Source organism: Bos indicus x Bos taurus, chromosome 6 (genome assembly GCF_003369695.1).
Source record: "Bos indicus x Bos taurus breed Angus x Brahman F1 hybrid chromosome 6, Bos_hybrid_MaternalHap_v2.0, whole genome shotgun sequence".
Taxonomy (NCBI): Eukaryota; Metazoa; Chordata; class Mammalia; order Artiodactyla; family Bovidae; genus Bos; species Bos indicus x Bos taurus.
This window is the reverse complement of record NC_040081.1, coordinates 20402180-20428730: the sequence shown is the minus strand read 5'-3', so window position 1 is coordinate 20428730 and position 26551 is coordinate 20402180. Positions and strand designations below refer to the sequence as shown.

The following is a 26551-nucleotide window of genomic DNA, read 5'->3' as shown; positions in this document are numbered from 1 at the left end:
CAACCAATGAACCCTTGTGGACGACTGCTGAAGCTCCAACACTCTAGAGCCAGCAAGCTATAACTACTGAAGCTCATGCACCTAGAGCCTGTGCTCCACAACAAGAGAAGCCACCACAATGAGAAGCAGAACTTAGCAATTTCTGCTACTGCTACTGCTAAGTCGCTTCAGTCATGTCCGACTCTGTGCGACCCCATAGACGGCAGCCCACCAGGCTCCCCCGTCCCTGGGATTCTCCAGGCAAGAACACTGGAGTGGGTTGCCATTTCCTCCTCCAATGTATGAAAGTGAAAAGTGAAAGGGAAGTCACTCAGTTGTGTCCGACTCTTCATGACCCCATGGACTGCAGCCCACCAGGCTCCTCCACCCATGGGATTTTCCAGGCAAGAGTACTGGAGTGGGGTGCCATCGCCTTCTCCGAAAGCTTAAGTCCTACCTCTACTTAAAAGCATTCCTGGGAGATTTTATTTTAGTCATTTTTGAAACCATTACATTTATAAGGAGCATATAATTATTAAAGAAAAAGTTTAAACTCATTCATATAATTTTCACTTTAAACGGTATAGTCAAAAGTCCTGAGATGGTCACACAGCCTTTGTTGTATCTCAGAACTTCCTAAGAAGTCTTTTGGCTTTATGGAATTTTGCTCGAAGTTGCCTTAGCTTATCATCCTAAGGAATCAGTGGAGCACAGTGATTTCCCATTGTCTTTTTACTTGTTTGTACATCCATTCTATTTCTGTGAGTATACCAAACACTTTCTGTTTGCCTGCTTAACTCTTGTTTTCATCAGCAGCCCTTTAGCTGAGAACAAGAGAACACCCTTGGAAAACTCTTTTTAAAAAGTGTGGGGACGTAAAAACTGGAAATAGAACTGCCTTATGATCCAGCAATCCCACTGCTGGGCATACACACTGAGGAAACCAGAAGGGAAAGAGACACGTGTACCCCAATGTTCATCGCAGCACTGTTTATAATAGCCAGGACATGGAAGCAACCTAGATGTCCATCAGCAGATGAATGCAGAAGAAAGCTGTGGTACATATACACAATGGAGTATTACTCAGCCATTAAAAAGAATACATTTGAATCAGTTCTAATGAGGTGGATGAAACTGGAGCCTATTATACAGAGTGAAGTAAGCCAGAAGGAAAAACATAAATACAGTATACTAACGCATATATATGGAATTTAGAAAGATGGTAACGATAACCCTGTATACGAGACAGCAAAAGAGACACTGATGTATAGAACAGTCTTATGGACTCTGTGGGAGAGGGAGAGGGTGGGAAGATTTGGGAGAATGGCATTGAAACATGTGAAATGTCATGTATGAAACGAGATGCCAGTCCAGGTTCAGTGCACGATGCTGGATGCTTGGGGCTGGTGCGCTGGGACAGCCCAGGGGGATGGTATGGGGAGGGGGGAGGGGGGAGAGTTCAGGATGGGGAGCATGTGTATACCTGAAATTTAAAAATGTTAAAAATTATTTAAAAAAATAAATAAATAAATATGAAAATATAAAATAAATAAATAAATAAATAAAAAATAAAATAAAAAGTGTGGGGACGTTCTTTAGGATAAAATAGTCTTACCTTTAAAAGCACTTTTATTTTACTTTTGCAAGTTTACCCTCAGAGAAATGAAATCCCAGGTTTTGGTATACACAAAAACCTATATACTAAGGTTTCTAACAACTTTATATCTAATACCCAAAACTGGCAACAACACAGATGTCCTTCAACAGGAAAATGGTTGTGCAAGCTGCAATACATCTATACCGTGAAATACTACTCAAAAACAAAAAGCAATATTAATATACACAAAAATCCTAAATCAATCCCCAGAAAATTATGTTAAGTGAAAAAAACTAATCACTTTAGGTTTAGGTTACAAGCTGTATGATTCCATTCATACAACATTCTTGTAAGGATGAAATTATAGAAATGGAGAACAGATTAGTGGTTTAGGATGGGAAAAAGGCAGAGGGGAAGTGGGTGTGGCTATAAAAGAGCAACAGGAAGAATCCTTGCGGTGATAGAAACCTTCTGGTATTTGACTCCATTAACAACAATAGCTTGGAGAAGGCAATGGCATCCCACTCCAGTACTCTTGCCTGGAAAATCCCATGGATGGAGGAGCCTGGTGGGCTGCAGTCCATGGGGTCGCTAAGAGTTGGACACGGCTGAGCGACTTCCCTTTCACTTTTCACTTTCATGCGTTGGAGAAGGAAATGGCAACCCACTCCAGTGTTCTTGCCTGGAGAATCCCAGGGACAGGGGAGGCTTGGTGGGCTGCCGTCTATGGAGTCGCACAGAGTCGGACACGACTGAAGTGACTTAGCAGCGGCAGCAGCAGTCCCTACTTTCAGTCCACGTGGTTCATATGATCTAATTTATGGGTAGACATGAGACTCAGACCTGATCAGCCTACTCCATCTCTTGAATCCTAGTGACATGTTCCAGAATGGTCACATGATTCAAGTTGGTACAATGGTACTCAACTGAACTGTGCAGGAAGAAAAACTCCTTTTACAAAGGTTGCTTAGTTTTGTAAGATGAAATTCTTAAACAGGGCCCACCACATTGAGCCAATCAGGGACTGGACTCAGTGCAAAGGAACAAAGTTTGTGGTCCTAAACTCAGCCATGCCTGAAGGTAGTTCACTCTCTGGACTTTTCAGCTGTGACCCAATCGCTATTCATTTTTGCTTAACTTTTTTTTTTTTCCTTAAGTTTAATTTTAAAAGACCTTCACCTTTGGTGAAGACTAGAATCACATTCAGTATATAATACAAGTATTTATATAAGAATGTAATAAAATTTGAAATAGTTACACCATAACAAAAACATTTTACTATTCCACTAACTAGTGAGAATTTTTTTTTTTTTACTTCTACCTCTTAAGTTTAATGTCAGTTCTCCTCCTCTTCTGATCTTCATCTCCCACTGATTTTATTGCACAACCAAAACATTTCTTGGGTAGGCTGTATCTTTTTAATTTTTCCCATTTGTTCTGTTGGGGGTTATATTCTTATTAATTTGCAAGATATTTTTGTAAGTTAGGACTTCTCTTGTGGCTCAGCTGGTAAAGAATCTGCCTGCAATGCAGGAGAACTGGGTTTGATCCCTGGGTTGGGAAAGGCTACCCACTCCAGTATTCTGGCCTAGAGAATTCCATGGACTGTAGAGTCCATGGGGTTGCAAAGAGTCGAACACGACTGAGTGACTTTTGTTGCACGTCACTTTGTAGGTTAAGGACAGTAGACCTCTGGCCATCATGCATGTGAAAAATACTTTCTCCTCCTGGCCATTGTTCTTTCAATCTCATGGGCAATATTCATTCCATTTATAAAATTTAACTTTTTATAGTTAAATAGAGCTTCCCAGGTGGCACTAGTGGTAAATAACCCCTCTGCCAATGCAGGTAATGTAAGAGATTCAGGTTTGATCCCTGGATTGGGAAGATTCCCTGGAGAAGGGTACGGCAACCTACTCCAGTATTCTTGCCTGGAGGATCCCATGGACAGAGGAGGCTGGCAGGCTACAGTCCATGAGGTCACATAGAATCAGACATGACTGAAGTGACTGAGCACATAGTTAAATTTATCAATCTGCTTTTTTATCATTTCTGGCTTTCACATCATACTGAAGAAAACCATCCTTATCCACCCCAATATTCTCCTTAAAATTTGCCCATATTTTTTGTTTGTTACTTTTGTCTTTTTTTTTTTTTAAGCAAGTATCAAGAATGTAAAGAGCACTGTAAACTGACACTCTTCCCCAACTGGTTGCATACTGGACAAATATTTTATTCATGAATATATATTTTCCTTACTGATTTAAGAGTCTAACCTTCTCAAATGCTAAATCCCTATACATATTTGAGGCTGAGGATAAACACTCACATTGTTTTAATTTCACCTATTTTATGATATAATTTAACATCTGTTCAGGCAATATTCCTTCTCAGTATTTTTGTTTTTCAGAATTCTTCCATCTCTACATGTATGTTTGTTCTTCAAAGTGAGTTTAGAATCATTTTGCCAAGTTCCTCACCAACCTCTCCACAATAAATATGGATTTTAATTGATACTATACTGCATACAGAATAAACTTAAACCAAATTGACCTCTTTACAAAAATTAAGCCTACCTTTCCAAAGTATGTCCCTCTATTCAAATCTTTTGTTGTGTTTTCAAAACTTTTCATTATGCTATTACATAGAATGTTATAATTTTATTCATTCAGTTCCTGCATATTTCTTAAGACTATCCTAAATATTATATGCATTTATTTGTAAATATAAATGGGATATTTTCCCTTTATGTTTTCCTTATAAGAAGGTACAATATCAGAAAGCTACTGATTTTATTTTGTAACTATCTATCATAATGAATATCCTTATTTTCTTAAAACTTTAATAAGTCTGCAAGATAAATATTTTCAAAGGTCAGTTAGTTTAAAATAGTTTAGAAAATAATTGAGTGATCAGTATAATTTAAAATTTAAAAAGTGTCTGCTGATTTAAAACACACACACATATACATAAAAATCCTCTGGGTTGGGATATGCTTTCTTCTAGAATTTAAATATTAGCAAAACCAAGGAATCTAGTAGCTTTAAAAAGCACAAAATTTCCAGAGCTCTTCCTCTGGTTCCACCATTTTGTTTCTCCAACAAAAGAATGCACATCCCTTACAGCAACTGCTCCAAGAAACCATTTTCTTTCCAGTGATTCTTAAAAAAATCTAATATTGCAATTTAAAAATCAAAAAAGGAAAAACGTGTCATCTGACACTTCTGTTGCATTTTCTTTTACCGGGTTCACAACATATGATTAACAATGCACATAAACTTGGCTCTGTGATTTTGTGTTTAGATAATGATGGAAATCCATTAAACTATCCTTTTATGGTTGATGATCTGTCAGCTGAACATCCAGCAGTTTCTTTTTATAGAAATATGATTTGATCTGCAATGTCCTAGAACATGTTTTTCCAGCTATTTGGCTTCAAGCTTATGCTAATTATCAGGCATTATCTCACAACTTCTGTGGCACACAGGAACATAAAAATTGCCTCCCCCAGAAGCTTTCTTTGAAGATGAACTAAGTGGGATTTCGATAGCATTCACTGCAGGTATCACTCAAGTGATAGTGCTAAAACAAAGGGCTTTTTTAAAAAAATAAAAACTAAATTTTATTTTTCATATGTCTTAAGAGTATCCTAGGTTTTTAGTAGAATGCTATATTTTCTCAAACACCCTGAGTTATAGTAGGGCTTGGCTGAAAATATAAAAGATTCATTTGTCCTTTCAATAACCTCAGATATGCAGATGACACCACCCTTATGGCAGAAAGTGAAGAGGAACTCAAAAGCCTCTTGATGAAAGTGAAAGTGGAGAGTGAAAAAGTTGGTTTGAACCTCAACATTTAGAAAACAAAGATCATGGCATCTGGTCCCATCACTTCATGGGAAATAGATGGGGAAAGAGTGGAAACAGTGTCAGACTTTATTTTTTGGGGCTCCAAAATCACTGCAGATGGTGACTGCAGCCATGAAATTAAAAGACGCTTACTCCTTGGAAGGAAAGTTATGACCAACCTAGATAGCATATTCAAAAGCAGAGACATTACTTTGCCAACAAAGGTCCATCTAGTCAAGGCTATGGTTTTTCCTGTGGTCATGTATGGATGTGAGAGTTGGACTGTGAAGAAGGCTGAGCACTGAAGAATTGATGCTTTTGAACTGTGGTGTTGGAGAAGACTCTTGAGAGTCCCTTGGACTGCAAGGAGATCCAACCAGTCCATTCTGAAGGAGATCAGTTCTGGGATTTCTTTGGAAGGAATGATGCTAAAGCTGAAACTCCAGTACTTTGGCCACCTCATGTGAAGAGTTGACTCACTGGAAAAGACTCTGATGCTGGGAGGGATTGGGGGCAGGAGGAGAAGGGGACGACAGAGGACGAGATGGCTAGATAGCATCACTGACTCGATGGACGTGAGTCTCAGTGAACTCCGGGAGTTGGTGATGGACAGGGAGGCCTGGCGTGCTGTGGTTCATGGGGTCGCAAAGAGTCGGACACGACTGAGCGACTGATCTGATCTGATCTGATAGCTCTTTTAACCAATTATCTAATAACATTGGTTAACTTCTATTTTTTTCTCATTGATTCTGCTAATGAGATATAGACTAGTTTGTATCTGAATCCAAAAGTGTAGATCAAACCCCTGCATGTGTACATTAAATGAGATTAGCAATAACAACCACTTATTAGGTGATTATTATGTGTCAGGTACTAAGCTAAGTATTCTACATGTGTAATTTCATTTAATTATCGTGACAACCCATGAGGTTGATACTATTATTATCCTCATTTTAATAATGAGAAAGCTAAGGCTTAGAGGAGTAAAGTCAAATAGAAGGCAAAGCCTGAACTTTCATCATCACAACCACAATGAAGAACCTAAGAACTGAGTACCCAATAGTGGCATGAGTTAATCATCTACCTACCTAGTAAAGTCCACCAGAAATCAGGGGATGTCTGTGGAACAGCTATTGTGACTAGACACAGAAGCCACAGATGGTGAGAATGAGCTCTCTCTGAAAATAATCAAAAACAGTATCTCACTGAAACCCCACCACTGTCTTGTCAAATCATCCTTGTTCCCGTTTACGATAAGAAATACAAAAAGTCACATAGCTAGGAGGCACCAGAGACAGATGCACAGCCAGATCCTGTAGATCCAAGTCTAACACCCCACCATGTAACTAAGGTTCATACATGGTGGCAGAGATGGCATGTCCTTCATGGTGTCACACCCATGGCATCCTCAAGTTCATATCACCTTCAGTGTCCTCACTGCAAACACTGCGGCTGTCCCAAACACGGGCTAACCATGATAACTGCTGGTGTCTCTCTTCAGGTAAAAGGAAACACCTCTTATTTGCTTATTTCCTGTTTTTATTCTTCCTGGATATGAACAAAATGCCAATCAAAGAAGTTCAGTTCAGTTCAGTTCAGTGGCTCAGTTGTGTCCGACTCTTTGCGACCCCATGAATTACAGCACGCCAGGCCTCCCTGTCCATCACCAACTCCTGGAGTTCACCCAAACTCTGTCCATTGTGTCGGTGATGCCATCCAGCCATCTCATCCTCTGTCATCCCCTTCTCCTCCTGCCCCCAATCCCTCCCAGCATCAGAGTCTTTTCCAATGAGTCAACTCTTCACAACAGGTGGCCAAAGTACTGGAGTTTCAGCTTTAGCATCATTCCTTCCAAAGAAATCCCAGAACTGATCTCCTTTAGAATGGAACGGTTGGATCTCCTTGCAGTCAAAGGGACTCTCAAGAGTCTTCTCCAACGCCACAGTTCAAAAGCATCAATTCTTCGGTGCTCAGCTTTCTTCACAGTTCAACTCTCACATCCATACATGACCACAGGAAAAACCATAGCCTTGACTAGATGGACCTTTGTTGGCAAAGTAATGTCTCTGCTTTTGAATATGCTATCTAGGTTGGTCATAACTTTCCTTCCAAGGAGTAAGCGTCTTTTAATTTCATGGCTGCAATCACCATCCGCAGTGATTTTGGAGCCAAAAAAAATTAAGTCTGACACTGTTTCCACTCTTTCCCCATCTATTTCCCATGAAGTGATGGGACCAGACGCCATGATCTTAGTTTTCTGAATGTTGAGCTTTAAGCCAACTTTTTCTCTCTCCTCTTTCACTTTCATCAAGAGGTTTTTTAGTTCCTCTTCACTTTCTGGAATAAGAGTGGTGTCATCTGCATATCTGAGGTTATCGATATATCTCCCAGAAATCTTGATTCCAGCTTGTGCTTCTTTCAGCCCAGCGTTTCTCATGATGTACTCTGCATAGAAGTTAAATAAGCAGGGTGACAATATACAGCCTTGACGTACTCCTTTTCCTATTTGGAACCAGTCTGTTGTTCCATGTCCAGTTCTAAAGCAGTTAAATGAGGCAAATAATTCTTAATTCATTTGATGTTCTATATGATTGGACCTACATTTAAAAATATTAATTAGCTGCTTGAAAGTTATGCACATATATAAGCTGTTTCATCTCTGTTATTCTGTACAATCCCAATATGCCACTTATCACAGACTATTTTTATACCTCTTCAAATGCTTTGCATGCTCTCCTACATACTCCACAAGTCCAGATTGGTCGGGCCATGTCTCCTTAAGGCACAGAGTCTTGCTCCCTTCCATTCCTCAGCCTCCCAGGCAGTTAGACTGGGGACCTGAGGCCAGCTTGGGCTACATGTGCTCTGGCTTTTGGGGGCCTCGCAGACCCAGGGAGAGATGCCTCTCCCAGACCTGGGGAGAAATGCCCCCTGCATGGCTAGCCAATTAAAGATAATAAAAGGCTCGACTAGACTCACATCTCTCATATACTAGCCAGGCAATTCTGAGTCCCCAGACACCTCTTTATACCTAATTCTTGCACACCAAGCCAGTATTTCCCCTGCACTAAATCACCTAGAACCAGGCAACAAGAAATCACTCCTTTAGCATGAAACCCACAAGAATTATTCAAATCTGTCCATCCTAAAATGTTTACCCTGCCTGCCTTACCTTTCCCAAGGAAATCCCAATAACATCATGGCTCAGCACGCCCCCCATGGCCCTGGGAGGTGTTCAGTAGCCCCTCTCTGCAACCGTGGGCATTATCGACATCCTCAAAGCCTCCCTCCTTTGGTTGCACCAGCTTTACCAGTGCATATCCAACATGGACATTCTCGGGACACTAGATGTCATTTCTAACCTCATGTTTTTCATCAGAGACTGGAGTGCAAAAGTAAAAAGCCAAAAGATGCATGGAGTAACAGGTAAGTTTGGCCTTGGTGTACAAAATGAAGCAGGGCACAGGCTAATGGAGCTTTGCCAAGAGAATGCACTGGTCACAGGAAACACCCTCTTCCAACAATACAAGAGATGACTCTACACATGGACATCATCAGATGGTCAATACTGAAATCAGACTGATTCTATTCTTTGCAGCTGCAAACGGATAAGCTCTGAACAGTCAGCAAAAAAGATGGGAGCTGACTGTGGCTCAGATCATGAACTCCTTATTTCCAAATTCAGACTTAAATTGAAGAATGTAGGGAAAGCAACAAGGTCATTCAGGTTTGATATAAATCAAATCCCTCATGATTATACAGTGGAAGTGACACATAAATTCAAGGGATTAGATCTGATACAGGGCCAGAAAAACTATGGATGGGGTTCATTACATTGTACAGGAGGTGGTGATCAAAACCATCTCCAAGAAAAAGAAAGGTAAAATGGTTGTCTGAGGAGACTTTACAAATAACTGAGAAAAGAAGAGAAGAGAAAGGCAAAGGAGAAAAAGAAAGATATACCCATCTGAATAGAGTTCCAAAGAATAGCAAAGAGAGATAAGAAAGCCTTTTTGAGTGATCAATGCAAAGAAATAGAGGAAAACAATAGAATGGGAAAGACTAGAGATCTCTTCAAGAAAATCAGAGATACCAAGGAAACATTTCATGCAAAGATGAGCTCGATAAAGGACAGAAACGATATGGATCTAACAAAAGCAGAAGATATTAAGAAGAGGTGGCAAGAATACACAGAAGAACTATACAAAAAAGATCTTCATGACCCAGATAACCATGATGATGTCATCACTCACCTAGAGCCAGACATCCTAGAATTTGAAATCAAGTGGGTCTTAGGAAGTAACACTATGAACAAAGCTAGTGGAGGTGATGGAATTCCAGCTGAGCTGTTTCAAGTCCTAAAAGATGATGCTGTGAAAGTGCTGCACTCAATATGCCAGCAAATTCGGAAAACTCAGCAGTGGTCACAGGACTGGAAAAGGTCAGTTTTCATTCCAATCCCAAAGAAAGACAATGCTGAAGAAGGTTCAAACAACCACACAACTGCACTCATCTCACACACTAGCAAAGTAATGCTCAAAATTCTCCAAGTGAGGCTTCAACAGTACATGAACCAAGAACTTCCAGATGTACAAGCTGGATTCAGAAAAGGCAGAGGAACCAGAGATCAAATTTCCAACATCAACTGGATCATTGAAAAAGCAAGAGAATTCCAGAAAAACATCTACTTCTGCTCCATTGATTATGCTAAAGCCTTTGACTGTGTGGATCACAACAAACTGTGGAAAGTTTTGAAAGAGATGGGAATACCAGACCACCTGAGCTGCCTCTTGAGAAATCTGTATGCAGGTCAAGAAGCAACAGTTAGAATTGAACATGGAACAGACTGGCTTCAAATCAGGAAAGGAGTATGTCAAGGCTATATATTGTCACCCTGCTTATTTAACTTACATGCAGAGTACATCATGTGAAATGCCAGGCTGGATGAAGCACAAGTTGGAATCAAGATTGCCTGGAGAAATATCAATAACCTCAGATATGCAGATGACACCACCCTTATGGCAGAAAATGAAGAAGAACTAAAGAGCCTCTTGATAAAAGTGAAAGAGAGAGTGAAACATTGGCTTAAAACTCAGCATTCAGAAAAGTAAGATCATGGCATCTGGTCCCATTACTTCATGGCAAATAGATGGGGAAACAATGCAAAGAGTGACTTTATTTTTTAGGTTCCCAAAATCACTGCAGATGGTGACTGCAGCCATAAAATTAAAGGACACTTGCTCCTTGGAAGAAAAACTATGACCAACCTAGACAGCATATTAAAAATCAGAGACCTTAGTTTACTGACAAAGGTCCATATAGTCAAAGGTATGCTTTTTCCAGTAGTCATGTACAGATGTGAGAGTTGGACTATAAAGAAGGCTGAGTGCCAAAGAACTGATGTTGAAGAAGACTCTTGTGAGTCCCTTGGGATGCAAGGAGATCAAACCAGTCAATCCTAAAGGAAATCAACCCTGATTATTCATTGGAAGGACTGATGCTGAAGCTCTAATATTTTGGCTACCTGATGCTGGGAAAGATAGAAGGCAGGAAGAGAAGGGGCTGACGGAGGATGAGATAGTTGGATGGTATCACCAATTCAATGGACATGAGCTTGAGCAAGCTCTGGGAGGTGGTGAAGGACAATGGGGCCTGATGTGCTGCAGTCCATGGGGTCACAAAGAGTCGGACATGACTGAGCGGCTGAACAACAAAAACCTTATGTTAGAGAGGATGAAACTGAGGCACAGAGTGTTTAAACAACTTCCTGAGATAACACGATGATCCAGAATTCTCAGCCAGGCAGGCGGGCTCCAGATGGCACTAAACCAAGGCTTTGTCATCTTCTTTGCTCCCCTCTCTCCACTCTGCTGTCCCTGGAATTGCGCCTGGCTTCGTAGTTTTTCTTTGCATTCAGTTGATGTGATATGAGGCCACTTGTGTATTTTTACAGTACTCTCAAAAAGCAACTGCCATAGATGTCGTGCTTGAATTGGCAGTCTGTTCTATCACAAATTCTAGTTTTATTTTAAATTTCACTCAGTTTTGTTTTATTTCGTCTTTAGATTTCTAGATATTCTTTTACTGAGTACTCTTTCCCAGCTCTGACACAAAACTAGTTTCATTGTTTCTGATGTCTACATACAGAGGAAGGGTGACAGGATTGGGGACACTGTCCATGAGATTTTTCACAACTACAGGTAAAGTGTCATTTGGGAGGATGAGAGCTGCCCTTTTTCCTAGGCCACACTGTATTCATGTCATCTCTACATCAAGGCATCAGTATTTCCAAAGCTCCCAGGATTTCTGTTACCCCCAAGTAAGCTAATCTAGCATGATCTGATATATTATAAAAGCAGATGTTATAGTCACAAGCTTTGGTAAAGAAGTCAGGCCAAAAGTGATGAACAAATGTATTAAGTAAGCTCCCCCAGCAAAACAGACCTCAGTATGATCTGAAGACTTCTGATTAACCAACCCCTTGACCTCCATGAACAAATTTTATATTAATTCATTTTCCCCAAGGACCCTGGGGAAAAAGACATGAACACTTTCATGGAATTCTTAGACAAGATTCACGTGTTTGCCCTAAGTTAAGACCAAGAGTAATGGGGGAAGGTTTCAAGCTGATAAATATACAATTGTTTACCTGTTTTGCCACATGTATAGAGTTAATATGAAAAGGTATATTCCTAATAAATATTTGCCACCACAAGTAGAAAGATAAGAAAGCCTCTTAGGAAAAATTGCCAGTGCCCTAGTCTCATGTTTCGGGAAAAGGACTTCTAGGATAACACTCTCTCCAGCCTCTACACACTCCCCTCCCTGTTTTGCAAACACACACAACAGATGACCGAGGAGATCAGAATGATACGAATGTGGCTCAGCCCTTCTACCCTCACTCAAGTCTACAAAGACAGAGGGCTTTCATTATGGCAAGAGAGCTGGTTCAGGCCCTGGTGAACAGTATTTGAAGGGCCTCCAGAGAAGGGTAAACTATAGTAACAAATTCCTCAGAGGGCTTTGTATTCAGACCCATACTTCTTCCAGATCACCAGCCCCAGTTATTTGTACTGGCTCCCCCCACCTTGCATTACCTCTGGCCTTCTCCTCCAGATCCTCCACTCCATGTGGTCAAGACGCATGGATCAGGGCCCAATATTCCTCCTCAGAGCACAATCTCCTTCTGCATCAGATACTGGAGTTCAGCAGAGGCAAGGCAGTAATTCTGAGTATGTTTTCTCTACATAGTTCTGGTGGATTATTCCAAAGGTTACACTTAGAGGAAAACAAATAATCTAATTCTCCACTACTAAGGGAACATCAGGCTTTCCAGGTGCTAAAGAATATTTCTGCCAATGCAGGAGATGTGGGTTCAATCCCCAGGTCAGGAAGATCCCCTGGAGAAAGGAATAGCAAACCACCGCAGTATTCTTGCCTTGGAAATCCCATGGACAGAGGAGCCTGGCAAGCCACAGTCCATGGGTCACAAAAGAGTTGGACACGACTGAGCGACTAAACAGCAAAGGGAACATCTAAGCTCCATACCGGAATTCAGCCCTAACAGCCATTTGATTCTGATCTATCTGGCTGTGCCCATTTCTCAATTAGTTCCAAACTCAGAAAACTTGTAGGGTAGAAGTAACGATCCTCCATCTCTTCAAACTTCAAAAGGTTCAGTCAAAGGTAATCTTGATACAAAGCTTTTATAGGTAAAAGCTAAAAAATGTTTAACATCTTGTGTTTTTTTTTTAATCAAGTTTCCCGAGGTTTCCCTGAGTCCAAAGTTCATTTCCTGACGACATCAGGTACAATTATATATCTCCATTCTTTTACTTCATTATTGAACTCACAGAATCTCAGAACTGAAAACAATTGTAAGGAATACTGAGTAAGTACCTTATCCAAGGTCACAAAGCTAGATGTTGACAGAGCTAAAGCTGAGTCCAAGTCTTCCCATTCCCAGTGGGGTTGGTTCCCTTTCCGTGATACTAGACTTCCTTCTGGAGGAGGCAATGGCACCCCACTCCAGTACTCTTGCCTGGAAAATCCCATAGACGGAGGAGCCTGGTGGGCTGCAGTCCATGGGGTCTCTAAGAGTCGGACACAACTGAGTGACTTCACTTTCACTTTTCACTTTCATGCATTGGAGAAGGAAATGGCAACCCACTCCAGTATTCTTGCCTGGAGAATCCCAGGGATGGAGGAGCCTGGTGGGCTGCCATCTATGGGGTCGCACAGAGTCGGACACGACTGAAGTGACTTAGCAGTAGCAGCAGCAGCAGACTTCCTTCTAGTGCTTTTTCAGTGAACTGAACATACATGTGTCTTCACTCCTTTGTTAATACAGGAACAATGTTTGGTGATAGCAAATTGATAATATGTTAACTATAAAACATCAGAATTTGGAGCAAAATTAGAGAAAACAAGCAGCTCTTTTTTCATTTCCACCGATGAGGCCATTGAGGGCCAGCTAGATGGCACAACCCAGCCAGACTTCACTGCTCCTGCATCTACAATCAGTTCTCTTTCCTCCTTGGAAATGCCCCTTCTAACCACTGAAAACCAAAACTTAAGTGTTATTTCTTCCTGCTTGACCAGAAAGCAGAGAAAATAGTAGATATTTAACCCCCTAAATAACAGTATAAGCAGTACATTATTATAAGTATCACATAATTCTCTTACCAGGACCAGTCTATTGATTGATTTAAATTAGTTCTCTCCTAAAACTTACTACCTTTTTGGTAATGAGATTTCCCCAGCCTAGCATAGATAATATTTAGAATACCAACCCTGTTTCTTGGGTAGGAAATGATTCAATGATGAATGCTGATGAAAACCATTAGTCGTGCAAAACCATATTAAGTTGTTCAGTAACGAGACAGGGGTTGTTTAATGAAGCATGTCTTCACCATAAATAACAACAACAGTAAAGACAAATTTACTGCTTTTGTATCCCATGGACATTTGTCACACATTTCAGAGCACTGGAAATGAAAATTGGATATATTTAATTAAGTTAGTATATAAGTAAAAAGGTAAAAAATGTTTAAGAGAAGTCAATTTACATTTGGGTCATCATTTTTGAGAATAGGCTCATCTCTAATGCAAATATATGAGCTGAATAAGTGTCATATTTATTATATATGCCTTCATTGTCTCTGCTGAACAATTACATGAATATTGAAATTCCAACAGTTGTTTTATATATGTGTAGGTATAACTGAATCACTTTGCTGTACAACAGAAATTAACACAATATTGTAAAATAACTATACTTCACTAAGAAAAATTTTTAAAGAAAATTAATGGACAGCGGTTTGTTATTTTCAAAGAAAACACGGGCATTAATGAAGTACTGACCCAAGATGTGCCACGGTATGTGCTTCCCAAGCTTGGGGGCCCTGTCCTTAGAAGGACAGACCAAAAGAACTCAAAATCTACATGCAGTGAGCGCACCACAGAGAAACACAAGCCAGTGCCTAAAGGATGAATCTCAGGTGGAACCAGTCAACCCTCCGTTTCCCCCTCCTACAGTGGGGTAGCCCAGCTATACCAGAAGCTCCTTGGGAGCTGGGATGGCACACTCTTCATCACTGTGCTCCTAACACAACCCGGATGCAGCTGTCCCTTGCCCACCACAGTTCTGAAGCATCCCATCTCCTCCCCTCTGACCTCCTCCTTTTCTGAGTAGCTTTCTTAACAACTCTTTCCTTTTCTACCTTTTCTGTTTTCTAGCTTTTCCAAATGTTGTCCTCAACACCAGCTCTGTGCTGGTCTTGTTCTTTGTGGTATCCAGAGTACCCACCACTAAGAAAGCCTGTAACATCATTGACAAGTGGGTTTGTGTCTACTTGAACATTGTTAGGCAGCAAGTTATTTGAGATGGTTTCACCCATTCATTTTATAGCAGTTCTAACTGTTAAACTCTTCTTCAGGAAACCCAGACGGATGGGTGTTTTATGGGTGCGGGTGGGAGGAAGGCAAAATTCGGCTTCCTAGATGCATATTTTCTTCTTATCACTATATCGGAGCAAAAATATGCCTCATCATCTTTCTTCCCTTTGGAACTCTACAAGAATGATTATGAGCCTTGTCCTCAATAGATATTCAGTTAATTGAAGATAAGATGTCTCCCACTCAAAACAATTCAGCTTGATCATGGTCAATACTTCTCATTGCCCTTGACATTAACTTCTACCTATCCTCCCCACCACACTTCCCTTTTCCTTTAATGTATAATCTGCTGGTATTTCAAAATAAGAAAAATAATTTGGAAAGTATCAACTTGCAAACTCTTTGAGGAGCTCCTTAGAAGAAATCAGCACTGGTGAATAAAGTCCTGCCAGACTATTCTAAGGAGAAGGCAATGGCACCCCACTCCAATACTCTCACCTGGAAAATCCCATGGGCAGAGGAGCCTGGTAGGCTGCAGTCCATGGGGTCCGGAAGAGTAGGACACGACTGAGTGACTTCCCTTTCACTTTTCACTTTCATGCATTGGAGAAGGAAATGGCAACCCACTCCAGTGTTCTTGCCTGGAGAATCCCAGGGACGGGGGAGCCTGGTGGGCTGCCGTCTATGGGGTCACACAGAGTCGGACACGACTGAAGCAACTTAGCAGCGAAGGCAACAGCAGCAGACTATTCTAATTTTCTCTGACAAAGTAAAAGATCAGATAAAATTTATGATGAGCTTGCATTTAAAATTCTGGTCATGGAGCATACTGAGCCATGTGTCAGAAAGTAAAATCTACCTGTCAAGCAATAATTATGGAGATGTAAGCCTGACTGGAAAGCAACACCAACAGTGTGGTTGATTCTATATAAACTGAGGAACACGCACCATAATCCACAGACTCCAATCACGCAGGAATGAGAACGGTCCCCAGTGACGGTGCGTGATTTTATCTATGTGAGTCTTGCATATGAACTGTCTGAGCTATATCCAACTGCCCGCTTCCACTTTACAGTCAATGAGGAAAGTAGATAAAACAAGCATACATCTACACACAGATGTACCCAGCTAAATGTATGGCATCTTTCCAAGCCTCCAAAACATGTTTTTAAAGGGCACAAAAAGTTTAACTAAGGGCATATAATATAAAGTTCTTTTGTTTTACCCACATAACAAGTAAATCAAAAGTCAAAACCTTCCCTTTCTAAAACCAGAGCAATACTCTTAGCTACCAAGGACTTACTTTGTCATTCTCTAGCCACAGATCTATTGCCATTAAGGTGGCGAGTAATTACTGTTTGTCAGAACTATTCTTGCCTTCCGTGTTGCTGTTTTTTTATGCATGGTGGGGAGAGACGGGGAAAATAGAGAGATGCATCAGCAAAGCTCTTGGTCTTGTAGCTTTAAAGGGGGTTCAGAGACAAGGAAAGCCCATACTGCTGTCAAATCTACCAGGAATTTGTACACCAAAACCACCTCAGCAAAAAGATACTGCATCATAAATATTAAATTAGAAGTTATTCACCACAACACTGCTCCCCACCTCATTTACGTTCTATACAGAAAAAGTTTCCATCGCTCCTGTGAGTTGAAGTAAATGAGAGAACAGACTTGGACTCAAAATAAGAACAAGTTTTCATAAATGAAACAAGATGTATAAAAGAGGAGCTTTCATAAACGAAACAAGATGTATAGAAGAGGTGAGTAACATAACTACAGAGAGTATATAAACTGTTACCAATCACTCAAAGAGGCCAGAAATGGAAAGTTCTGCCTGAAAAGTTCTGCATGTCCCATCACTGAATGAGCTCGAGTTGTTTCCCCTAAGAGTGGTGGCAGAGGGAATCCCCATATCGGATGTTTTGATAAGATTTCAAAAGGCCCTTCTGATATCAAAGAAGTGATCATACTAGATCGTAAATTACTACTCCAAACCTTTCCTCTATCTTTAAAATCATGGATGCATTGTGTGGCTTATTCTAATCATGTTCTAAATTAATTCCAAAAAGCCATTTCTAATGAGAACTTGAAGTCATATTTATTTTGTTCTCTACACAACTATAAAATTATTTATCTATGGAACAAAGAGTACTTTTTTTAATCCATGTTAGTATAAGGAAAGGTGTACAAGAATTATAAGGAGCGAGGCCAGCATTTCTTAGCTATATGCCTTTAGGGCAGGATACTTCTCAAAGGCTTAGTTTCATCATCAGCTAAGCAAGGACCACATGGGTTAATATGCCAAATTCCTGGGACTCAGTGGCTGCCCAATAAATGGCATCCACGGTTACTGCAGCTGTTCTTATAAACAGAGATAAAATAAAAGGTCTTGTGATGTTGACTTGTTTTTATATTGAGGAAATATTGAACACCTGGAAAAGAAGAATTATAATCCTGGACTTGGGATATGATCATTTTTCTTCCAGAATGTTTCTCATTAAAAATTTTCCTTGGAAATGGAGGATGTGATATAAGAGGATAAATCCTTTTTTTTTTTTCCAGTTAGAAAGTCAGACAGTGTTACTTATTCTCGAAATGAACCTTTTTGAGTACATTCCTGGAAAAATGATGTGTAGTCTGAATTCAACACAAGAATAGCTTGTGGTAAAGAGGTCTGTTAGTAATGACCACTTTAAAACTCCTGAAATCTTTAGGTTCCTGAAAATAAGGATTTATCATGAATGATCTTATGTCAAGATTGACAATATAGGGAAAAATTGAGTGACACATTAAAATCTCATAATTCTTACCTATCAGATAGATGTATAAGTAGAACAACTGACCAAGTTTTCCCTAAGAAAATGGAGACCTAAAAACTTTTCCCATCTCACACACACACACACACACTCACTCACTCCAATAATACATAATCAGAGTGCTTTTCATCTTCCTGGAAAACTCTGTATACAGTATATTAGCACTGTCTGGAGAGGCAACCATCAGAAATACAATGCTATGAGTCAACACTGCCAGTAAGAGGAGGAGCAGAAGTTTTAGGTGTTAAAATGTGAAGTTTGCCTGAGGCAGAAGAATACACAGCCAGATCTCAGCTTGAAATGTCCAGCTGATTGTATGCATATTTTTTCCAAGCCACTCTGTGAATGCCTATTAGCTAAGTTTAATGTCCTTGCTTTGGTAAAAACAAGCACCCTGCCTTCACTTTTCAAAACATCTTTTTACCCTCTTCTAGTCTGAACTCCTCCAGATACTCACCACTTCCTATTCAAACCAGGAACTGATAACTAGTCATTTTTGTCCTCTCACTATCCCGAATGCTGTAAGCCGTTGGAGTAAACCTAACCATCTGCCTCTCAAATGAACCTTGAATCAGCTCCATACTTGCTCCCGGTGTATCTGGCAGCAGGTCCAGAGGAAGTGGAGGAGAATGCTGGGAAACTCGAATAAAACTTCAAAAAAGGCCTTCTTCACCTTCATGAGCTGGAAGGAAACGAGAGGTGTTCTGGTTCCACCCTTTGTGGTGCTGTTGGGTGAACTGAGTTGTACCCCATCACCCAGCTTGCAAAGGCAGAGCTGAAAATAAAACCTGGCACCCAAGCCCTAGTTCAGTTTTTACTAACACACACACACCTTGATTTCACTTGAATTTCTCCGTCTCGTTTGATAAAGAGTGAAACCACTAAAAATTATTGTGAGAAAAAAAAAAAAAAAAAAAAACTGGTTTCACAGTTGACAGATTTAATTCCAGGGGGAAAAGGGAAAGATGTCTCAAAGGCATGGGATGACTGGATTAATCCCCAGTCAGGCACATTCACGGGGGATGTGGGAGTATAGGCGATCCCTGAGGGAGAAAGAAGGTGGGGGGCAATAAACAAACATCCTGTGATTTAATCATGGGAAAAGCCTCTATTTATGGAGCGGGAGCAGGCTAAACATTAATTGCCACTTCAGGCTTCTTCCTCTAAGTATGCTAGGACTGGTTTTTCAAGTGCAAAGGAAGAGCCCAGACACGTTACAAGAGCACACAGCACGTTCTCACCACAGCCTCCTCTCACAGCTCTGTCTCACTCCCTTCTCACCCTAGACCAGCTCCTGGTCCCCAGTCCCCATGTGGGGAGAACAGACCAGGGTAGGGCGTCAGCAGCAGAGGAAGATGTAGTGGCAGCGTCAGAAGACAGCAGGGGCCACGAGACTATAGATCTGGTGTTCATCCATAGATTGACCAACTTTTGGAGGAATCTGTCTGCCTAGATGGCAGTTGAGAACAATCTCAAGAACAAACATATTCACTCATGTCATCCCTTTGGTTTTGATTCTAGTTTTTCCCCTTTAACATTCAAAAGAGTAGCCCAGGGACTTCCCTGGTGGCTGAGTAGCTAAAACACAGCACTCCCAATGCAGGGGACCCAGGTTTGATCTTTGGTCAGGGAACTAGACCCCACATGCTGCGTGCCACGACTAGAAGACTGAAGAGCCCACGGGCCACAACTAAGGCCTGGTGATCTCAGTCACTCAGTCATGTCCAACCCTTTGCGACTCCATGGACCACAGCCTGCCAAGCTCCTCTGTCCATGGGATCCTCCAGGCAAGAATACTGGAGTGGGTTACCATGACCTCCTCCAGGGGATCTTCCCCACCCAGGGACTGAGCCTGCATCTCTTAGGTCTCCTGTGTTGGCAGGCAGGTTCTCTACCACCAGCACCACTTGGGAAGACCCTAAGGCCTGATACTGACAAATAAATACTAATTTTTAAAAAAAGAGTAGCCCATAACTGAAACTGACCTAACAGAACTCACTCTCACCATTCAACAAAATCTTACATTTACACATGACTGGTGTTCTTGGTCAAAACCAGTGGCTTTTCTTCCTTTACCTTCCCCCATCTCCCCAGCAGATTTGGTATGGTTGACCTAGTAGAGAATTTTGAAGTTAAATTAGAACTGAAAGGATGGGGGGAAATCTGCTCCACATTATTCCAGGTAGTAAAAATAATATAAATCACTCTTTTTATGGATGTCAGCTGTTCATATATCACCTTCAGTTTTTCCATAGTACCTATTTAATACTTAAACTGATACCTTAAAAAAACTTTGGTATTTACCTTAGTCTCAGTCTAAGCAAGAAAAACCTGTCAAAGAATGAATCTGAAATACATGTCTATTTTTCTAGTTTATGTTAAATTTAAATATGTAACTAAACATTTTGAAGTTTATTCATATACTACCGAAACTTATCTCAAGTTTCATCCTTGGGCAGCATTGACTTCTGGAAACACTGAATCAAATTAAAGCATGCTGTGGATCAGGCATGACAGACTTATCAGAAACAAAGAACAAATGGATATTAAATACTGTGAGGTAGAAAGGCTTGGGCCAAATTATGCAGAACTTGATATGGCCAAAAAAAGAAAATGCAATGAAAGGTTGGGAATGAAATTAAAGTAATGCTTAAAATAAATGCATTTTCTAGGCATAAATAGGATACAGTGGAGGTGGGAAGGCCTAGATTTGAGAAGGCCAGACATCTGATACAAAAAACAGCCATGCCAGATAGTGAGAGCCTGGTCTAAACTGATAGACTCAAGATAGGGGAAAGGATGAAGAGCTCTGCTGTAGCAGGAAAAATGGACAGGAACCTACAGACAGAGGAGAATCAAACTGAATGAGGAGACAAGGTCAAAGATGATGGCAAGTTCTCACACGTGCGACCACTGATGCCACTGGCAGATGACGGGATTCTGAAAGTAGATAGTCACATGAAAATGTCCAATCAGCACTCAGTAATACAGTTCAAAAGCTGGGTGAGAGGATGGACTCTCGTGACCTGGGAGTCATCAGCATAGATTTGAGAGACAAATTCATAGAATGGACATGCACCCCAAAATAGAAAGTAAGAAGAGCCAAGTACAGTTCTATTCAGGAAATCGGGTTGAATAAGCTGAGAAAGAGGTCATTTATTAACAACAACAAAACTCTAGAACAGGTTTTTCAACCTTGGCAGAACATCAGAAAGATTGGGGAACTTTAAAGATTACCAGAGTCTGTGCCCCACCCCAGACCAATCAGATGTGCCCGTCGGGGACCATAACATTCATATCATTACCAAATTCAGACTGAAGTATGGACAACTCTACGCATATAAAAAACTTTAAGCCAGATCCCTTAATCCTGCACTTTAAGAGCCAACCTAATTTTCTAGCATTTATGACATAGAGACAACGATAAATGAATAAAGTACACATATATATTAATAGTGATTTTGTGTAAGATATCTGGTATTTGTTTTCTAAAATCTCCATTTTTATAAACTTTTTTTCCATTTCATTCAGCACTTCAGTTACTTGAGCTTGGAAGTTCTTTCAGGGCATCTTATCTAAACAACCATTTTTAATATGAAAAAAATACGGTATCTATAAACTCTCTTTTTCCCACTTGTGAATGCTTCTAAAATTTCAGTGCCTAGTAAGAGATTCCTTCTTTTTTTTCCACTTCTTTGTTTTCTTCACACCAGTTTGGATGTTGTCCACACCTTAATCTTAGTATTTATTATTTGCAAAGCTTTTAAAGTCAAATGGAAAAGAAACTACAAGTTTAAACAATCTTTCAGATTTCTTGTTTTTTTTTTCCTTGTTACTTCACATTGGATAGGAAAGGAATATACTTCCAAGAAAATAGGCTCATCCTAAATTCAGCTGTGCCCATAGAGGGGAACAGCTGTGCCTTTGTTCCCCTAGTTGCCCTGAGGAATGACACCAAAATTTCATCTGAGATATTTTTTCAGGTATGAATTTGGATGGATAGATGAAATCATCATGTGTACAGACAAGGCTATGATATTGGAAAACTGACTCAATCATTCACCCACCTTACAGGACAACTTATACCAAATATTATAAAAAACAAGAATGACTAAAATTCAGTAAATCATGTTAATCATTTAGCACTTGATGTTTTTGCTGGACAATAATGTTTATGTCTTTCATTGACACAGGGCTTACTGTGTAATAAGGGGAAAAAAATCTGACTCCAAGAAAACTTAAGTATCGTAAGGTTATATAACTTGTTCTAAAGAACAAATAGCCCATTGTTAAATTCTAAATTAACTGGGAGACAATTCACATCAGTTCACTTCACTCACTCAATCATATCTGACTCCTTGCAACCCCATGGGCTACAGCACACCAGGCCTCCCTGTCCATCACCAACTCCAAGACCCTACTCAAACCCATGTCCATCACATGGGTGATGCCATCCAACCATCTCATCTTCTGTCCTCCCCTTCTCCTCCTGCCCCTAATCCCTCGCAGCATCAGGGTCTTTTCTAATGAGTCAGTTCTTCGCATCAGGTGGCCAAAGTATTGAAGTTTCAGCTTCAGCATCAGTCCTTCCAATGACTATTCAGGACTGATTTCCTTTAGGATGGACAGGTGGGATCTCCTTACATTCCAAGGAGCTCTCAAGAGTCTTCTCCAACACCACAGTTCAAAAGCATCAATTCTTTGGTGCTCAGCTTTCTTTATAGTCCAACTCTCACATATCCATACATGACTACTGGAAAAACCATAGCTTTGATTAGACAGACATTCACTGGTAAAGTAATATCTCTGCTTTTTAATATGCTATCTAGGTTGGTCATAGTTTTTCTTCCAAGGAGCAAGTGTCTTTTAATTTCATGGCTGCAGTCACCATCTGCAGTGATTTTGAAGCCCAAGAAAATAAAGTCTCACTCTTTCCATTGTTTCCCCATCTATTTGCCATGAAGTGATGGCACCAGATGCCATGATCTTAGTTTTCTGAATGTTGAGTTTTAAGCCAATGTTACACTCTCTCTTTCACTTTCATCAAGAGGCTCTTTAGTTCTTCACTTTCTGCCTTAGGGTGGGGTCATCTGCGCATCTGAGGTTATTGATATATCTCCCAGCAATCTTGATTCCAGCTTGTGCTTCATCCAACCTGGCATTTCACATGATGTACTCTGCATGTAAGTTAAATAAGCAGGGTGACAATATACAGCCTTGACGGACTCCTTTCCCGATTTGGAACCAGTCTGTTGTTCCATGTCCAGTTCTAACTGTTGCTTCTTGATCTGCATACAGATTTCTCAGGAGGCAGGTCAGGTGGTCTGATATTCCCATCTCTTTAAGAATTTTCCAGTTTGTTGTGATCCACACAGTCAAAGTCTTTGGTGTAGTCATTAGAGCAAATTCACATACATACACCAAAAAAAAATTTTTTTAAGAAAACGAAGATAATGTATAAAAATATTGTAAATCTCAGTATACCAGAAATTTTGGGAGGTAGGGGGTTTTACATCATGCAAGGTTTTTACATCATGAATTTTCTTCTTCATGCCTTTTAAAATATATCCTGTGTGTCCCCAGCTTCTCCCCTGTTAGTGTCTACATATCAAGTTGTGTGCATATTCCACCTAAAAGCCCTTCAAATATTGGGTTGGCCAAAAATCGTAAGCTGTTCCCAAAACTCAAATGATCTTTTTGGCCAACCTAATATTTTAAAACAGTGATTAGGTCCCCTTGGTAATCTGTTTTGCAGTCAAATAGCCCTATTTATTGATCTGCTTTTCATGGCAACCTCTTCTTCCTCCTAGTTATTCTCCCCTGAATCCAGGGGCATCTACATATTTTTCCAAACTCCGTGCTCTACAGAAGTAAACATATTTCAAATGAAATTCAGCCAAAACTGAAGGAGAATGAAATATTGCCTGCTTCATTTTTCATATTCTTTCTCAATGTTTGTTCACTATTGGAACTTACATCCTAATATAAAGCCCAATCCATATTTTTTTGCTGATGTTCTATGAACAGTCTCAAGTCTTTCTCACAGGTACTAAGACCAAGCCATAGCTCACTCTTACTCTCATTAATTGGTTGTTTCTTTTTACAAGGCATCCCATAGCTTTAAATTTCCTTTTAACTCACCAGAGTGGCCTAAATATGACAAGAGAAAAGCACATGAAACCAAACACTACACAAAATTCACTAAAGAAAATATAATATAGTTGTCAAACATTAAGCCTTGTGTTTAACCTACATGAAAATTTCAGAAAGTTTATGTGATTATTGCAATACCAAATAAATACTTTTTCAAATTATTTTTTTGTCTTCACAGAGGATTTCTAAAGTCATTTCAGATGACTCACTCTTGCAAAATTTATGAAACAGGATTATATTTTCTAGAAATGTGTCCTTTGTTATAAAGGCTAGTTTTCATTTGCTTGGAAGAGGGTAACTGGTATTTTTATCATCTCATCAGGAGGCAAAATTCACACTGCATTTTACTTGTAGACAAGGATTTGGCAGGATAAAGAAATCTGGAAGTTTCTTCTCGAAGGAGCCAAGACTTCATGATCTCAAACATCAGCTCAAACTGTTTAAATGAGTGGGCAGAATGCAGCCTGTGAGATTGTGGTGCTGCAGAGTTGCCTAATGGAGAGAATGAGAATGATCAAAATTGAACTAGAGGCCAAAAAAAAAATAGAAAAGAGAAGTAAAAGTAAGGAGGAGTAGCAGCAAATTGAAATGAGAAAAATAATAGTTGTCAAAACAATAAAGTTACAGAGTCAAGAAGAGATTAGGAAGTAGGAACAATAAAAGGATAATTTACAAAAGAGGTAGAATAATTCACACAAAAACATTGCTTGGAATAAAACAATAAAGGGCACTGTAGCAAAGAATTCCTATTTCCTAGAAGAATTTTTAATACACAGATTATTTTGTCATGTTTAATATCGGCTTAACACAAAAATAAGAAATGCTTTCTTTTCAGGAATCCTGGCTAAGCAAGCTGAAGAAAAGGTCATCTATCAAGAAGACAGCAGGATTTGTCAGTCTTGGCAGCATGTTAGAATCATCTGGAAAGCTTTAAAAATTGTTTAATTTTTTTCATTTGACTTTTTATAGCTTTTTTTTTTTTTTACTTTGCAATTAGAATTTTTTTTTAAAGAGGAATTCTTTCTTTTCAGTTTAAGGCTATACTGAGTCACTACTAGACCTGTAGAAAATTATCTCTCTGGTTTTATGGAATTTTTCTGGAGTGTCTGAACTTTCAAACAGCTACCTTCCATTGCAACTTGCTTATAATTTTCATTTTGAATTTTTTTGGAGTCACAGTGAAACGCTTCTTCAGTATTTCTATACTGAATCAACACTGATTCCCTATTCAAATGATGTCCTCATTGAGAAAGACACACTAATTTCAAGATTTATACAGCTAAACAAAGTCTCAAGTTCAAGTTTCCCCCACTATCAACAGATTGTGGAAAATAAAAATACTAATTAAAATATAGAAATGAAACTGCTGGTTTCTGGGAAAAAGTATGACTTTCAGAGAAAAATAAGATGCTTTGCATGAAAATATTCTCACTAAAAATACAATTTTTCAGGAAATTATACCTTTGTTGTCATGTGGCTGATGATATTTAAATTTAAGTGGTTTAGGAAGAAACACTTAATATGAATTCTAGATCAAGGTTTTGTGCTTAAAATTCTAAGATGCAAATAAAACTGTTTTTAGAATATTTCTACTTTCAAGAGGAATCAAAACAATGAACATTATATTCTCTTATATCAAACATACATATTTTTTAAATTTTCTTTTTACACTCTTGAAACATTCCCTCCACGTGTGAAACAAAAGGAATTTCTGATTAACTGATACTAAAGGTTAACCTAGAGGTTAAAAATAAGTACATTTCAACACTGTAGTATAGTGAAAAGGGGAACTGTTATAGAATTGGGGTATAAAAATAGCCCAAAATTTCAGCCTAATGAACAAATGTGAAACACATTATTGTTTTCTGAATCACTAAGTTTTGCCACCCAAAACTGTCTACCATTCACTTTATACTACATAACTTGGGAGCTTGTGTAACCCCCATGATCTTTCAGAAAAGGCTGGGTCTGATTAATTTAGTTGAGTTGCGTGTCATGTCTTTTACCCACAAAGGACAAGCTCCCTCATCTCACAGGAACGCTGTCATGATGCGTCTCTCAGCTTTTGTTCAAGTTTCTCTATTTGACCCAATTACTCCTTTACTTCCCTGTATCTGTCCTTTCTTTAAGTATCACGTCTTCCATAAGACCTTTCCAACCATCAAGCTCACTTTTCTCAATCTTAGTAGAATCACAAAACCACAGAAGATGAGAAAGTAAAGCGGCAAAGAGGTTCCACTAGTGTGTTAGGAAATATTTGT

At 39.7% G+C, this 26551-nt stretch overlaps 1 long non-coding RNA gene across 1 annotated transcript in view; it reads left to right on the top strand.

Annotated features, from left to right (window-relative positions):
• LOC113894068 overlaps positions 1 to 25642 on the top strand; it is a 58160-nt gene extending 32518 nt beyond the window's left edge. The window contains exons 2-3 of the long non-coding RNA XR_003511457.1: positions 16945 to 17081; positions 25126 to 25642. This is a non-coding gene — a long non-coding RNA (uncharacterized LOC113894068). The remainder of the gene's footprint in view (positions 1 to 16944; positions 17082 to 25125) is intronic.
• Positions 25643 to 26551: the final 909 nt, after the last annotated feature.